Source organism: Chenopodium album, chromosome 19 (genome assembly GCF_948465745.1).
Source record: "Chenopodium album chromosome 19, dcCheAlbu1.1, whole genome shotgun sequence".
In the NCBI taxonomy this organism is placed as follows: domain Eukaryota; kingdom Viridiplantae; phylum Streptophyta; class Magnoliopsida; order Caryophyllales; family Amaranthaceae; genus Chenopodium; species Chenopodium album.
In genome coordinates this window covers 124,306-138,207 of record NC_137852.1, presented here as the reverse complement: position 1 = coordinate 138,207, position 13,902 = coordinate 124,306, and the positions used below count along the sequence as shown (strand labels likewise).

Sequence of the window (13,902 nt, the reverse complement as noted above, 5' to 3'; positions counted from 1 at the left end):
AGAATTTGGCCCATTCATATTTGTAAGAGGTGCTTTAGATCTTAGAAAACCCTATTTGAAGGGTATTTCTTATACAATTTACGCATATAGGGATATTCCATAACTTAATTTCAAATCTGTATGAGGTTGAGGTGATTTAGTACTCTAGTGGTGATATCTCTCCCACCTTGTATTTCTAAGGTTTAAGGATTAAACTTTATGGGACACGTTTGAGAGATTTTCCAATCTCCTCATCTCAAATGAACCCCCTTCTTAAAAGAATTTCCCAAGTACGGACTTGTTCTCTTCACCTGAAATAAGTAGATCTGGTATGATTTTATAAAGGTCTGGTCTGATCTGAATTTTTCTACTATGATATGATTTAATCCGATTCAGTAATTTGACTAAATTTTGATCGCATTTTAATATTAATCTATAAAGAAAACCTTATCAAAATGGATCTTGTTATTTAGATTCATCTCATTATGAACTTTTCAAATATATAATTTTCATTTTTATAATACGTAATTAACGATAATTAGTAATAAGTAAATGTTAATTAAAAGTTTGATCTAATTTGATCTTAATGTTTCTAGTCTGATCTGAATTTATTAAAAATTAAGTAGTAGATACCTGAAACAAGTTAAAGAGAACAACCCCTAACTCAAGTTAGCAGTTTTACCTTGAGTAGCTAGCAATCTTAACTTGTATCGTTTTAGAATTATTTCCTTTATATATATTCAATATATATGAGAAAGTGTGAGTGTGTGACATGCATGGAGCTGGCAGAGAATTGCATAATTAAAGTCATGTTTTGTTCAACTCATATTGACTTAATTTAAACAGTATAAGTTCTCTTTATATTCAAATACACTTATTGCAAATGATTTCTACTAAAATATAAGATGGTGGGACACAGATTAAACGAATCCCTTATGTGAACTTTTCTCTTCCACTGCATTTTAATTTCATAAAATACACTTCCATTCATATGGTTATGGTTGGATGTCCTCATTGTAGTTTAGTAAAAGTTAATCTAAAATCATCCTCATTGATGGATGCAGTGTACGTGGGTTTTTGCATAAACTCTAACGCAATCTGTAACTATTTAAATCTCTAATTCATATTATAAAAGTTTTTGGAAAATTTTACGTTATAACCCTGAGGACTTCATGTGTCCAAGGTTTTTGAAAAGTTTACACTGTAACCCCAAGGTTCAGTTAGTAACTCTGTTGTACCCTTGACACTAATTTTCCGTTAATGATTCCGTTATCTTATGAGTGGCTTACAAAAATTAAAAAAATTACAAAAAAAAAAAAAAAATAAAATAAAAAACAAAAACACCAAAACCACCCCCGTGGCTAGCCCACTGCCGGTGGCAGCCCAACCCCCTTCCCCCGGAGCGTCGGTCGTCGCCCAAACTCCTTCCCCTCCCCCAATGTCGGCGTTGCCCCGACCTTCCCTTTCCCCTTTAAACACCACGCGAATTCCAGCAAAATCTCCCAAATCTAAACCCCCAAATCCCAAACCCTAACCCTAACCTTCGAAATACGGCAGCAGAAGGCTAGGGCGAAGAGAGAGAGAGAGAGAGAGAGAGAGAGAGAGAGAGAGAGAGAGAGAGAGAGAGAGAGAGAGAGAGAGAGAAAGAGAGAGAATATGAGCAAAAGGCGACGGCTGACGGAGACAGTGAAGGGAGGTGCGACTTGATGTTTTCTGACGATTTCGGAGGTTATTTATTAAGGTTTGTTTGAGGGGAGGGGGAGGGGTTACGAGAGGTTTTAAGGGGAATGGGAGGGCGGTCGGGGTAGCGCCGGCATCGGAGGAAGGGAAGGGGGTCTAGGCGGTGGGCTACGCTCGAGGGGACGGGGGTAGGCTGGCCGTGGGTTGAGCGGCTGGCTGTGGGTGGCTGGGTTGGTGGTTTTGGTTTTTTTTTTTATTTTTTTTAAAGATAACGGAACTTTATTAACGGAAACTTAACGGCAAGGATACAACATACTTCGTAGTTACTAACTAGACCTTGGGGTTACAGTGTAGACATTTCAAAAACCATGGACACAACGTAGAATTTCGAAATCTACAGGGTTATAACATAGAATTTCCCAAAGTTTTTTTAAAGTGATATTTGGAAAATAGATATAATTAATAGTGATGAAAATTAATGATCAAAATTACGTTAATTTTAGACGCATATTTTAATGTCAAGATCTTTCAGAAATATGAGGTTGTTTATTCAGCTCTGATGGTTTAACTTCACCATTTTATTTATACATACTTGTATACACATATAGGGATCTAGCGGACTGCCCTACACCTCCACCCATACCTATGGCTATGACAAAGTTTAATTTGAACCGTAATTACAACGAATAAGGTAGGATCGGAGTTAACAAGTTGATCTATTTTACTACTCTGTAATACCTTTACCAAGTACCAACCATGAAAATTTGAAAAATTTCAATACAAAAGTTCCTTTAAAATAATGCAATTACTAGTCCACTTGGTCACTTACATCATACTCCACCCATGCTATTTGAAGCTCGAAAAAAGGAGTGGAAAATTCAACATGTTATGGATCGTTAGAGCCCACCCACTACGACGACATAGCACAAATCCACCGACAAAGGCTAAAAGGGATGAGTTGACATATATAATAGCAATCATGTGAAGACTCTAGATGCCCAAGCTTGTCAAAAAACCAATATACTACCTTTGTTGAATAATTTTAATTCAACAAAAATAAGGTAAAGTTGACAAGGTTTAGGTATGAGTTGTATATTATATATTTGAATTGATGATTTTACAATGTAAATTGGGACTAACTTAGGGTATGTTCACTTCAAATTAATTTCAGTTCAGTTCAGATCTAATCAGTTCAGTTCAGTTTTCAATTTATTTCTCTCATAAAATATTCATTTCAGCTCTATTCAGTTCAATTCATTTGAGCTCCAATCAGTTTAGTTCAACTAAGTTCAGTTCAGTTCAACTTAGTTCATTAAATGTGAACATACCCTTAGATAAAGTTATCCGTAAGTTAGTTTATTTAATATGTGTAGTTTGTCTCATGTCTCTTATTAGCTAAAAATGTATGTAACATTGTCGCAAGTCCGTTCATGTATTTCAATTACTTTGTGTTTTCTAAACGAACTTGTAATTGGTGCACATTATATTGTTCAGCAACTCCCGATCCTTTTTTTTCCTTCCCTTTTCCTTCGCTTCTCTAGTTTTACTAGGCAAAATGGACTAATTGATTTGAGGGTTTTAAATCACTTACATAACCAGTTAACCACTTATCTTATCTTCAAATCGACTTTTTTTTTTTTTTTTTTTTTTTTTTTTTTTACTATTCCAAGTATGTGAATTCAATCATCTATCACTTTATTGCATAATGCAAAATAGTTAATGTATATGACCTTTGGGCCGAGCCAATTACCACTTTTTGGTTGCATCACATGGACATTTTTGCTTGTAAGAAAAATACCCCATATTAAATGATTTGAACTACATTAATTTTCATATTAAAGGTGATAATGTACAAAACCTGAACTACTTAAATTTGGTGGACTTGTTTAGGAGTACAAATGTACAATCAATCAAACGGGCAATCCTCATTCTTACTAAAAAGGGCAAAGTTAAAGAATAAAAATGGGTTGTGATTTGTGAAGAGCAAAATACAAAGGCTGCAAACAACGGTTTTTGCCCACACTACTGATGCTTTAGTAAAAGAAGAAGAAAATTTACTACTGCCAGTTAAAATAAAACACAAAATTGAATAAAAAAAGAAAAAGAAGATGGTGAAAAAAGCAAGTGTCCTTTTTTATGTGCACATCTACATCATGAGTGTACACCTGAACAAAATGTAGCCAATAAAAAGGTGTCACGTCATCAGTGTGCCCCTAATCTTGTAGATGATTGGTCAAATGAGCGGTCGTACCATTTTTGACAATGTCGACGTCTCTAATTAATTAACACTACTCGTATTCATAACTTCTGTTTTTGCTTCCTTTTGATCCGCTCATCTATTTATTTATTTATTTTTTTTTAAAAAAAAAATTAATTTTTTTTTTTTTTTTTTTTTTAATTTTTAAAGCTAATTAGTCTTGGTTTAAATTATGTAAACTAAACTAGAAATTGAACCAAATGGATTGTTAATGCTTAATGGAATTTGTTTTAACTCAATTCAAATGGATGGGAAGGAACTCGTAGTATTATTAAATTACTTTTGCTTTTCTCTCATCTCCTCTCCTCTCTCCTCCTATTCTTCTAGGAAAATTTTGGCCGTTTAAGCTGAAAATAGTCTATTTTTTTTTCGGAAATTGAACTATTTTCGACCCCCTTTCCCTTAATCTTCTTTAGTTTTAAAATTTATGTTTCGATAAATCTACACAAGCAGTGTAGATATTCGTCCGTCTCCCTATGGTGGAGTCGTTAGTTTATTGTTAGTTAGTTGTTTGGTTATGTATAGGGTTTGACTCTGTGTTAGGGTTTATAAAAATGGTAATCATATTTTGCCCTATTGTCATTTCGTTGGTAAATATTTGTCCGGGATCGCGGCAGTTGTTAAGTTTTCAAATGCGTTCAAGCGAATTAGATGAAAATCATCCTTACGGCTACAACAAATCGTTACACCGTCTCTCCGAAAAAGTTGTATCTTCTAACGATGTGTGCGAGAGATGTACCATAGTGCAAGATCTTTTCAACGATAGTAGCTTTGATGAAGGAGCTAACTGCTTTTCCGGAGCAAACTTTCTTATCACTAGCACATACTACAAGAGTACAAGCAGAATAGTTCAGATAGTGATCATCTACATGATTATTACATCCCAAGCAACCAACATCTTAAGCAAAATCAATTCTAAGATTTCTAACTATTGATAGTCGTATGTCATGTGATCGTTGATGGGTAGGATATATAATTGTCACATTGATAATCTATATATCAGTTGTAATTTATAAGACTTTTGCAATAACAATCCAATGCACCCAATATATAACTATCTAGTATCTTGTAAAATCTAACAATGTACATTTAAGATTCTTCAATTCACCAAGAATGGATTAAAATGAGTGTAAAACCATTTAAAAGAGTGCAATTCAAGCCCTAAATATTAGAGTCTACTCTCTTTGTCCCCGTTTACTTGCAACATTATTACTGGACATTTTTACCGATGCACTACATGTTTGACCGTCAATTTATTTTATTATATACTTATATAAACTATAAAAATTTATATTAAGAAACTACTTATTTCATGATTACATTGACTTGTATATAATATACAATAATAGCTAAAAAGATGGTCAAATTAAGATGTATGAGTAGTGCAAAAAGTCAAAACGTTGCAAGTAATTTGGAACGGAGGGAGTATTATGATTGACCAAAGCGTTCGTTCCTCTATCATCATTGACCTCACTCAAGTTTACAATCTTGAGGTCCAAAAAAAAAAAAAAAAAAATAAATAAAAAAAAAGAAAAAGAAATGACAAGGAACATGAAGAGAAGACCCACACGTATCCACATGCCCAGTTTGCCCACATTCCAAATCTCTAACCCACAAACACAAACACAAACATCTCTATTTTCTCTCTCCTTTAAAATAATAAGCTTAAACCCCCCACCACACACACATACACAGCCCCCCCTAAACAGGCTTAAAATCAAACAACAACACAACCCACACTTATCTCTTTCCCTTTCTCTTTTTTTAAATTTATTTTCTCTCTCTAAAAAAAAAAATTTGTATCTCATTCTTGAGGTTTATTTTTCACACTGTTCGATTTAACATTTTTATCCTCTTGATTGTTTTCTCATTTTCTGCATGTCTTTGTTATCGAAATTTTTGCTTGAGATTTGATTTTTTTATTTGTTGAATTTTCACAAATACCCAAAAAAAAGAAAAACCCTAAAATGTGAAAATAAAAAAAACAGTACAGTTGCAGATCTGAAAGACAGGAAACCCTTGTTTTTGCAAAAATTCAGTGAGTATTGAAATATTACCCAATTTGGTAAGTCGTATTTTCAAAAAAAAGGGTCAATGGGTGGGAGGAGTGAGAAATTGACAGAAGAGAGTGAGCACAGAAAGGCAGAAATGGTATAACAACAAACCCTCAGAAATCTTACATTTAATTTCCAATCGAAATAGTTGAATTATTGAGTTGAAGAATGATATACTATTCCTTTTTTGTGCTCACTGCTCTTTCTGTCAGCTTCCCTTCCAACTCCAAACCCCACCCGCACCCCTATCCGATATAACTTCATACGCTACCCTTCTCCTTATTATTATCGCCTACCAGGGTGAGAGATAGCTCAAGTGGTTAGAGCTTCTCTCGCGATTTCAGTAGATTCTAGAATTTTTTATCGCCACTTCGATTGCTAGTAACACTATATCGGTATGATTTTCTTTTTCCTTATTTTTTTTTTTATTTTGATAAAATAAAATAGGTCGTTGATTAGTAAAACAATTTTTGCAAATTCCAATAAATAGCGTGACTTTTGAGGCGGATTTTAAAACTAATCACTTAATACAGTACAGGACCATGCTAATCAGCTTCATATAGCCTACCTAATTAACATTATTAGGTTTGCTTCGTTTTTTTTTTGCTTGATTCGTTTTTTCTATGTTGTTGGTTGCGCATGGATCATATCGTCTACTCCTAGTAATGGTCCCCGTACATTGGTTCGCGGCCGTTCTTGTGCCCGTGTTCGTAAATTTACCCGTCGATTCATCTGAATCTATCCATGGCTGACATGATCATATTTCTCTCACTTCAAACTTGTTTATTGCAACAATTTGTTCATTTTTGCAGCTCACCATTTACATGGAACACCAGAAATTGAATTATTCATACTCGGTTCGAGTTCGAATCATTGGTATGTATGTATTCATTAATATACAATTCCTTCTTTATTATTATTCTAATTTAGAATTCAAGCAATAGCAATGTATTAATTCATGAATATGTTTTATTTATTTTGATTGTGCTTATATCTTATGTGTTTTTTTTTGGTGTTTAGAGAGCCACAAGAGCTGGGTGAGAATCGATCTCAGCATCTTCTGGAACCGGGAGGGAACTCTAACCACTTGAGCTATCCCTCACTCTCTGCTTATATCTTATGTGTGGATAGTAATAGATTTTGAATTGAAGTTGTTTAAAATTTAATTATTAGTGGAGTATTTTGCATTGGTGAGGGGTGATTAATTGTCTTGTGGCTCAGACTTTTCCTAATTTTAAACCAAGCTCCAATCCTTACCTAATTGTTACCAATGTTGATTATGTATTGCACTTTTTGTTGCATTGTGTCATTATCATATGATATCTTATGGTATTTGATCAATTTGATTGATGTCATGTATATAACATGCACTTAAAACTCGACAGCTCGATTTTTTTAGTGTCTCATTAGTCACGGTGATAGACCAAATTAAAGTTTCCACTTGCACTATTTCATATGAACTTGTGGTTGTTTGATGGTTGAATATTTTTTGGGGAATTATTAGCATTTGTCTATTTGGTATATTGAAAGAAAGACATGACATGTTTTTCAACTACCAATCACTATTAGCGGGACTAATTGGTTAACAAAAAATCATGTGTTAATTTCTTGCAGACAATGTAATTGTCAAAGACGATTCTTCGTTTCTTTTGCTGGTGTGAAAACAAATGAAGGTGAACATCATTTTGAGAACACTTGAATGTAATTATGTGGCCCTTAGAGTGCTAATATAATCGCTTATTCGCTTTAGCAGGTACGTGGATTTATGCATATCTTTCATCTACTACTCGTAATCCTTCATGTGATAGATAGTTATAGACCAGACTTTACAGCTTGGCTGTTGGAGCATGTTGTTTTTGTCTCTTAATTGTCATGTGTTTGTTTTGGTTATTTAGATTAATATTAAGCTAGCTGCCTTCATTTGATGCTGGCTTATTCAAATGATTGAATGAATTACCTAGTTTGTTTGACTAGGTAGTATAGATGTTTTGAGATGAAGGATTTTCTCCTAGACAATACATATATTATACGATTATATATATAAGCACCCTTTGTAAATGTCTTAGATACAAGCAAGTGATTATATTTGGTGTATTGAAAACTACAAGTTAGAATTTTTTGCTTAATTTTTTTCTTGAACATACAGCTGCATAAAGTATTATATATACTAGGAAATTTGCATGCAACTTTATATATGGTTCAAAATAGAGTTTTGATATTATTATGCAATGCAAGATAATGTTTGGTAGGTCTTTCCTTAGAATTTTTTTTTCCTTCCTACAGACAAAACTTATTTGTACCCTCCATCATTGGATTGTTGTTTTCCCATGTTCGTTTGATTCACATTCCCCCCCCCCCCTCCAAGTAACCTTGTTGTTAGTAGACTATGGGAAAACTGTTTATTTGGGCTTGATGGAATCAAGGGTAGACATAAAAGGAGTAGTATATTTTGACCGGGATGTAAATTTAGAGAAAACAAGCTCACAAGGAGTAAAATCAAACTTAGAGCTTATAGTATAAATAGTGAACGAGTATGATAGGATTTATTTATTACACTATATTATACTTTCGGTTTATGCTAAATTAGGTGCTTTCTTTTGAAGCTTCCTTAGCTTTAAATGATTGATTGCAAAATGTTTTGATTTGGTACATTTTAGGAAGGTCGTTTTTAGAGTTTGAAGGAACACTATAAAGGAAAGTTTTTTTCTTTATGTTGCTATATTAGAGAAAGGAAATAAAATCACAAAAGGATTTTGATTATGCTGTCTGTTTACTTTAGAACCTTTTATTCTTCTTTCCTCTTTTCTTTTTTTAGTGGTGGGGAAGGTCATGAGGAATTTGTTTTCTTTATTCAGGCTGAAATATAATGTATGTGATGAATTTCTTTGATGATTTAATTGTGCATAATGATGCTTGATTATCGGAGATTGATTTCTTTGATGAATGAACTTCTCTCCCTTTTTATTTGATCAATAACTGGCAGGCGCTTAATGAATTTATCATAATTGGAGGTTGTCAATTAGTTATCCATATTAAGCTTCTTAAAGTACATAGACTAGGGCTTGATATGCTAGTTAATAGGTGCGTGTATGGAGAATATTAGTCTTAGGAATCAATTTTGAAGAACATTTGAGCTCAATCTTAGCTTACCAAAAGTTTGGTCAGTTAGTGTTTATTTGACAATTTAAATTTTCATTTGTGCTTTGAGAAGGGATTGATGACAATCATTTTGTCTTTAAGGGCAAGTTTTAGGAAAATTTGTAAGGTAATCTTGTGCTAACCAACTCCAATGCATATATGTTACTGGCAACAATTAGCTCGCCTATAAAATGCATGGTGGGTAAAGGCTTCATTATTCATAATGGCATCATTTAACATAATTGTAAGGTGTAATGGTATAATAGAATGAAAACTAGTTGTGAATGTAATTAAGATTCCTATTTTGTGTATTAGGGAGTGAGCCTTCATTGTTTATGTGTAAGCCTTAATAATTGGATGAAAGTATTGGCTCATTTAGATTAGGCTTTTGGTCATGTTGATAGCTCGTTAATTTGAATGGTGGTATTGTGAGGCTAATTTGATCTCAATCCTTGCCATATTTTGTGAGGGTATTCTGGTGAGGTATACAATTTAATTTAAGGCTTTATTCTTAGGAATTTTAAACCTTAGGTTGAAGTTGTATGGTTGTCTTCTTGACTCATCAATTAAAGTGTAGTCAATGATACGTTGAATGAAGAATTTAGCCTTGCTGTCGAATACAAAATATTGGTTTTTCATTAGAACTTGTTGATGCTCATACTGAGAAGTAGATATGTGGCTTTGCTGGTTGTTGGTTCAACTGGCTGTTTGTAGTTGGCAGTTCTTCTGTTTGATTTACAAGGATGCATTTAGTTGTCGCTTCTATCAGCCCCTAGGCCTTAGCTAAGTTTCCCTAGCAATGCGAGATTTAATGGCTGATTATATTGTAAAAGATTGCAAATAAGTGGCATGGTGTTTTATGTGCTTTCTGTTCTTTCCTCTTTTCAACTCTTAAAAAGCCATTTGACATTATTTTTGAAAGCCAATGAATAGAATATGTGGTGGTGGACAAATTTTTATTCTTCCCTCTTTTATGGTGTTCCGGGAATGTATTTTAGGCCCCCTATTTTTGTAGCGTAACTGGATGATTAATTTAGCTAGGTTTGTTTTATTATGTTGTTTTTCGCTTCTTTATTTTGTACTATTGCAACAATGTTCTTTTTAAGCTAAGGGAGTGGCTGCTTTGATCATATTTTGTTATTTTATTATTCTTGGTGCTTTATTAGTGGACTACAAAGCTTAAGACACTTAATTTCCATCACTATGCCACTAAGATTTTGATTATGCTGTGTAATCAATGCATTTAGCAATGGTTAAGGTGTCCCATTTTTGATATTGTGCCATCTGGTTAGTCGTTTTGTTATCCATTTCCCTTTTTGTTTTCCTAAATGGGTGATCACGTAGCCAGCAAGCTATATATGATTATGTATTAGGGCGATAACTATATATATATATATTATGAATGCAGTTAGCTGACTCTTTCTGTATTTCATATGCATGGCCTTATTGGCTTACAATTAGATCAGATTAATCTCCTTTTGTTTGAAGGCCCTATGACACGAACAAGTAAAACTTGGTTGACACGAACAAGTAAAACTTGGTTCTGTTTCCTTATATATATTTTAGTCAAACATTGTTTCACCTGCTAGACTTCCACATTCCGTTATCTTGAATTTTGTTGATAAGAGCTTTATATTTAATTTCTAATGTTGCTTTTGATTGAACTATGCAGCAAGGATGTTAGATGTATATGCCGCCAGAAAGTGAAAAGGTTTTGACATGGTATTACTATTCTTCACAATTGCCTTGTTAGTTGTTAAATGAGCTTATGCAAGCTACTGAGCTAGAGACTCCTGATTACAGGTCTAAGTCTCCTTAACTCCGGATTAATATTACTAAGAGTTTTGGTCCTTTTTGCAGGTTGCTTAACTTTGTTGTCAACACCAGATAAACAAAAGTTTTCAGTCAAAAATAAATAAATGAATGATAAAACTACCAAATTATAGCAGGAGATTTTCATTATTCCAAAGTTCTTGTTTGGTATATTCTCTGGTGCTATGAAAGAGTGTGTTATGTTTTTATTCTTGTGATTTTCAAATTTCGATTATACAGATTAAGGACCTAGCTAGAGTGTACTCCGTACTATTTAAAATTACTCGAAACAAATTAGTAAGACCTATTGTGTATTTAAAATTACTCGAAACACAAACACAATGACCATTAAGACCTGCCTATATATTGGGATTGCAACAGATCTGATCTTATGGTAGAGATGCTTCTTGGAGCTCAAGATAAATTAGTTGATTATAGGAAAACACACTATTAGATTCCATTTAGTAAAAAAAGCATCCATTCCTTAAACTAATAACTCCATTAACATCGGTAAGACGCCCCGTTAAAATTGATTGCCCTAGCCTGCCAAATAGTAGACATACTCTAGTTGGATATTCTCCCGGATAATGTTACAAGACAAGGGACAAGATAAGGTTTTTATTTAAGTTTTTTTATTTGGTCAAAATTTGATTGTGGAAGTTGGTCTTCTATGTTTTTTTGAGACGTAGTTGTATATTTGCTTGTTTTCTTCATTTTGATGGTTAATAATATTCTCTACCTTGATCCAAAAAAAAGAAAATTAGTGGGCATGCAACATTGCCAACTAACCAACCAAAAGATTTATTAATAAAAAAGTGGGCCCTTGTATTTTTCAAATAACTTTTTTTTTTTTTTTTTTTTTTTGGTGACTTTTATTTGTTAAGAAATGAGACATTAAAACATTACACCACTAGCTGGTGTTAGACAGTTAGGTCGTTACCTTACTAAGCGGGGTTAAGTCATCTTCTTGGCTGGGTAGGGTGTTGTTTCAAGCAACTTTATGGCATAAAGAGAGCCGTGCTTTGATCGTGCCATTGCCAACTTGTCAATGTGCTCATTCCAACTATCATAATTGGAATGTTGGTTTTCTTTAGCTAGGGTAATTGTGACTTCTTAAATTTGATTGCCTCACCTAATATAAGGTTACAGGAAGTATATATATGGTTGTTTCGTTTAGTTGTTGATATCCTCACTTGAGTAAGAAATTTGTTCTTCTAACTTGAAATAGCGCCACTTTTGTATCTTGTCTTCTAAGGGTCTGAGATGAGCTAAGCTGAGTAATTTATGAGAAGGAAATTAAGATAAGAACTGAATTGACTGAACTGAAAATAAGCAGAAGAGAATAGGACCTAACTCTTCAACTCAAAGTCTCGAGCTGAGGCTCACGAGTAGAGGATAAACTAATAGAGGTCTACCACTTAGTTGCTAAATTTGTGGTCGAACTTCAAAATGTAGTTCTATCAAGTGTGTCTTCTTCTTCATTCATCTAAGACTCCAAAATTATATAGAAAACACATATTACCTCCGTTTATAGTTAGCTGCAACTCTGGTGTATTATTTGTGAGATATAAAAAATTCCAAAGTTGCACATAACCATCAACGGAGTTAGTATTAAATTGAGCTCAAATTCTGTTTTCCTATAGTACTCCGTACAAGGCAATTGAAGTTGTTTAGCTTTTAATTGCTTGCTGTACTATATTGTGTATACTTTGTCATACAATAGATTTTGGAGTTGTTCTTGATTCGACTAAGTATTAACTCTAAATTCTAATTAGTTATGGACAATATGATGTAAAGTGTTTGTAGCTGATAATGCTCTCTTCTTATCATATACTTCTATCTCTTGCTAAATTGATTAAACCATGTATCCATTTCTTATATTTATTCATTAAGTTGAGCTTTTTTTTTTTTTTTTTTTTTTTTCATATAGTAATGTCTTTTGCTTTACTTTGTGTGAATTTTATATGAAATAAAGAGTGTTTGTTTTGTATTATTTGAACTTACCTTTACAAGTTCATTAACATGTATTAACAACTATTATAGTAGCAGCTTAACTTAATTGGTGAAGCAGGCAATACAAAAGCATCAAAATTAAAGCTAGTAATTAGATACGGAGTACTACGATCAGACAACTAGTTTTGCTAAATAGACCCGAACTTTATTAATAGCTACTTCTTAGTCGAACTATACAATTTGAGACTTAAAAAGAGTGGTACACATACCTGTTAGCAGATGGATTGTGTTTTTATCATCAGTGTACTTGAATAATTTGTGTGTGCCAGAAACGGCCAAGTCTCTTCCTTCTTCACTCATTTTTTTTCTCTCCTTGTTTTCTGGAAGTGAAGTAAAACTTAATTTGGTTTGAATTATCTTCAGTTCTATCTTTTTTATTTTCTGCTTTTTCTACTATTTGTTTTACAGTGTTACTTTATTATAAAATGTGTCATGGAACACTCAATGCTGTCAAGTCTTAGTCGTCCATGTGGTTTATGGTGATACACAACATATACTTATTTTGACAAATTAATTGGTCAATTTTGAATACAAATCATAGATAGGTGTGTATTAAATTTTCTTGTCTTGCTGAGTTGTTGTGTGTATAGTGTATTGCCAACACCCAAGGGCCTGTTCATGCCAGGCCATGGTAAACCTCTATCTAACCTATGGTATGATCTGTGCTTGACTCTTGTCGTTACTTTTTGCCATGGACGACCGTGTTGTGTCGTGTTGTGTTGGTCTAGGGTTATAAAGGTTAGTTTAAAACCACTAAACTAGGTCTATAAAGCCTTGAGATGAGAGAGTGAGGGACAACTCAAGTAGTAAGATCTCCCCTTCCGGTTTTAATTGATTTTGGGATCGATTTTCATCACCTGCCCCTAGTGGCTCTCTAAACACCAAAAGAAAAAAGAAAAAAAAAAAAAGTCTCGAGTTGAGTTTGGTTCAATAATTTTACGATGATAATTTTGGAATATTGCTGAAGTG

The 13,902-nt window shown here is 33.4% G+C and overlaps 1 long non-coding RNA gene across 1 annotated transcript; it reads left to right on the top strand.

Annotated features, from left to right (window-relative positions):
- Window positions 1-6,732: 6,732 nt before the first annotated feature.
- Window positions 6,733-12,261, top strand: LOC145595738 (uncharacterized). Its single transcript, XR_014103002.1, has 3 exons — window positions 6,733-6,846; window positions 7,585-7,723; window positions 10,781-12,261. It is a non-coding gene; the product is annotated as an uncharacterized LOC145595738 (long non-coding RNA).
- Window positions 12,262-13,902: the final 1,641 nt, after the last annotated feature.